The sequence below is a fragment of the Macaca thibetana genome, chromosome 2, assembly GCF_024542745.1.
Source record: "Macaca thibetana thibetana isolate TM-01 chromosome 2, ASM2454274v1, whole genome shotgun sequence".
In the NCBI taxonomy this organism is placed as follows: domain Eukaryota; kingdom Metazoa; phylum Chordata; class Mammalia; order Primates; family Cercopithecidae; genus Macaca; species Macaca thibetana.
The window spans coordinates 181,966,442-181,970,590 of NC_065579.1; the positions used below are offsets into that span (position 1 = coordinate 181,966,442).

General features: G+C 42.5%; 1 pseudogene; it reads right to left on the reverse strand.

Annotated features, from left to right (window-relative positions):
• Positions 1–236: 236 nt before the first annotated feature.
• Positions 237–2,097, reverse strand: LOC126947893 (ATP-binding cassette sub-family F member 2-like; annotated as a pseudogene).
• Between the last annotated feature and the right edge of the window lie 2,052 nt (positions 2,098–4,149).

The window sequence follows — 4,149 nt, forward strand, 5'->3', positions numbered from 1 at the left end:
AACCAATTCCAGACATGGACAGATGTAACTGAAAGGAGGACAAAAAGTGGACAAGTACTGTCCAGCTGTAGATAAGAGAGTGCAGTTAAGGGAGGTTGAGGGGCAGGGGAGAGGCTGGGGAAGCGAAATTGCAGCAATGCAGGAGTGTAGCCCCAGGGTCCTGTCCTGAGCAGCTGGTCAGGGTAGCAGATGTTAGTTCCCAGATGGAGATCCTGACCCAAGCCCAGGTAGAGGCCTCACATGCTGTGGGTCCTCTTGGTGAGCTGGGGCTCCTCATCCACCTGCTTGGATTGAGGTGCTCCTGGTAAGCCAGGATGTCTCCAGGCCACTTGATGATTGTCTGCCTCTCACACACCCAAATTTCCCGTGCAAACTGCTGAATGGGTCTGAAGCCATGGCTGACCAGCAGCATACCACCCTCAAACTCATTGATGGCATCTGCCAGGGTGTCAATGGTCTCAATATCCAGGTGATTGGTGGACTTGTCCAGGAAGAGCATGTGGTGGTTCGGCCAGGCCAGCCAGACCAGCCAGACCAGACACACTTGGCACTTCTGCTCATCTGACCAGTTCCAGATTAGGCTCACCTGTTGATTCCCAGTGAGACCATATGACCCAATGATCTTCTTCATTTCTTCCTGATTTCTGGGTAGCACTTCATGTACTCCAAAGGCAAGATATCTAAGTCCAGCTGCTCTTGTAAATGCTGATGGTAATGCCCTGTCTTGACACAAGTGTTTTCAGATCATGCCATCTGTGGGTAGTAGCTCTCCAGTTAGCAGCTTCAGAAGAGTTGATTTCCGTGCTCTGTTGGGCCCTACCAGAGCCACTCATGTGTCAAGGTCAATTCCAAATTCTAGATTATTGTAGATGCAAGGCCCATCTTTTTTATACTTGAAGCTCACATTTTGCACCATAATGACGGGTGGAGGGATCTTGCCATATGGTGGGAAATAAAATGACAGTGTCTTGTCGCTCATGATCCTCTCTGTCAGTCCTGATGCCATCATTTTCTGTAGCATCTTCTTCTTGCTCTGGGCCTGCCAGGCCAGCTTGCCACTGCCATGGTGAAACCTCACAATGTAGTTCTTCGTGTGCGCAATCTGATCTTGCTCCCAGTGAAACCTCTTCATCTGGTTCTTCTCCAGTTCTAGCTGCATCTTCACATACTGATCATAATTACCCATATAATACTTCAGTTTCTTGTGCGTGTGAATGATGTTGGTACAGACACCATTCAGAAAATCCTGGGAATGGGAGACAAGGACCAAGATATTCTTAGAAGTTTTTAGTTCTTCTTCTAACCACATTTAAGCATCTAGGTCCAGATGGTTGATGGGTTCATCCAGGAGCAGCATGAAGGGCCAAATAAAGAGGGTTCTGGCAAGGGCAGCCTTCATCCTCCAGCCCCCACTGAAGTCTTTCAGCTTTCTGCGCTGCATGGCAGGTGCGAAATCCAGTCTGTGCAAGATTTGCGAGGCCCTCATCTCTGCCTTATCAGCATCCAGCTTCTCCAGGTACCCGTAGAGTTCCATGAGCTTCTCACACTCCGCATCTTCAAGAACCAGATGCTCTGCCTCTCTCTCCAGCATGGCCCGCTCTGTGTCAACTTCCATCACACACTGCAAGGGTGTCTTGTCATTAGGGAGCATCTCTCAAGTCAGATGGTAGATGTCGATGTGCTCAGGGATGGGCACTTCACGTCTCCCAATAGCAGAGAACAGCATGAACTTTCCAATTCCATTTAAGCCAATGAGGCCATAACAACGGCCTGAATTCAATTCCAGCTTGGTGTCACTGGGCAGCTTTTGACTGTGAAAGGTGAGTGAGAGGTTGATAATGTGAACGTCAGTACTGCTGGGATGAGAGGCCAGGATGCCAGTGACAGCTGGAGCAGCAGCTTTCTTCATTTCAAAGTCCTCTAGCTCCTTGGTCAGCAAATCCACTTCTGTGGTGTCTCTGCCATTGGCCTTATTTCTGCCACCTGTGGTTCTGTGACAGCATCTCCATTTTCTTCATGTCCTTTTCTGGGCCGCTGTCGAGCTTTGGCAGCCTCCTTCTTTTCGGCTGCCTTCTTCTTGGCCAGGTTGGAGGGCATGAGGATGACCCACAGGGGTAGGTTACTGTTCTTACAAGGAGCTAGGCCTCGCCGCTTGGCCTCTGAGTCCCTGATTTTTTTTATTATTTTAGATATAGATACCCAGAAGTGAAATTCTTATATCATATGTTAATTCTATGTTTAATTTTGTGAGGAACTGCCATACTGTTCACATTTCTTCTTGTATCCCCTGTACGCCAAAATGTCTCCTTAGGTCTGGTGTAAACATCTGAATAGAAACAATGAGGGCAACTGTATTCATTATTTATGGCTGTGTATCAAATTACCCTCAAAATGTGGCAGCTTAAAACAATAAACATTTATTATCTCAGTTTCTCTGGGTCAGGTCTGGTTTCAGCTTAGCTGGGTGCCATTGACTCAAAGTATCTTGCAATCGAGGTATTAGCAGAGGCCATAGTCAACCCAAGGCTCAACTGGGGAAGAATCTACTTCCAAACTCACTCATACATCTAGTTGGGAAGTCTCAGAAGATACGCTTCCAAGTTCCCTTAGATGGCCATTGGCATGCATGCACCAGGTTCCCACTGGGTGCTGATCGGAGATGTCAGTTGCTTGACACATGGCCTCTCCATAGGCCGCTCACAACATGGCAGTTTTCTTCAGAGTGAGGACTCCTGGAGAGAAAGAGAGCAGGAGAAAGCTTGAAAAAGGCAGTCTTTTCATAATCTAATCTTGGAATCGCATCACATTACTTTTCCTGTATTATATTCATTCGAAATGGATCATTAGGTTCAGCAAACACTTAGGGGAGGGTATTATACAAGGATGTGAGTACCAAAAGGCAGAGATCACTGGGGACCATTTTAGAGGCTGCCTACCACAGCAAGAAATGTGTTTTGCTTTTATTTTCATTGCTGTAATCTAGAACAATTAGGATCTAGAAAATAACGGTTTAATAATGAATGAATATTAGTAGGAATGTAACATCTGAGCCTTCACATTTTTAAATGGTGTTTGAAATCCGAGAAAACATAGTGTACCCTAACTTACAATGTTTTTAAAAACTGAAATATATGTTTATCTTTTTTATTATGTTACATTAAAAATCAGAATCAAATTTAGCATCTCTCCCAAAAGACATGAAGAAAACAATACCACGTACTGACTCCTTTTGTATATTTCCTGGTATTCTGGTGGAAATTTTGTCATTGTATGACATATGGGAACAGATAATATGGTTGAAGATAATGCAGTCTATTTTAAGAATTTTACATCAGTTACTAAAAGGCTTTTATGCTCCATGTTAAGGAAAGCAAATATTACACTAAATATATGCATGCTTTTATGCTTGCATTCTTTTTTTCAAATGTCATATTGATCTTTAGAGGAGACTTTTACATTACATCAGTAATAGTAAGGAAAAAAATATATATTTATTAACATAGGCTGCTATATTGGGTACCAAAAGTATATCTAAATATGCCCTTAGCACCTTAATTTTTTAAAATAACATTATTTGGTGTTCTTTTCTAAATTAATTACTTCTTATACTCAGAATTTTATAATTGGTGATAATTTATTAGGCTTCCTGAAAGTTGTTAGGTATGTTATACCATGTACTCTCTATAAATATGAAAGATGTATTAATGTATTTATTCAAGAGACATGGGCCAGTTTAAGGAGAAAGTTGAAATGTTTAGCAGCAGCGCATTGGACAGTCCCAGAGAAAAAGTTGTACGATACACTGTTCAAATCTTTCCAACAAAAAAGGATATAATTCTTAGCCAGACAAGATCATAAGCTATGATAGATGTGTTGTACTATGGATACAGAATGGTAAGTTTCACCTATTAGCCAACTCAGATCAAGTGAAAGTGACAATTTTAAGGAATGTATTCAAAGCATTATGAAACCACTCCCAGATTTTAGCATATGTATGTAGTTTTCAGTTAGTAATGACTGCCAGGCCAGCGGTGTGGAAAAAGAGAGCAGTAGCAAAAGGTTTATTCTTCTTGCTGTATGTTGTATGATAATGACCACAATAAAATAGCATCATATACTTATCTTATACTTCATAGTTCCTAACACAGT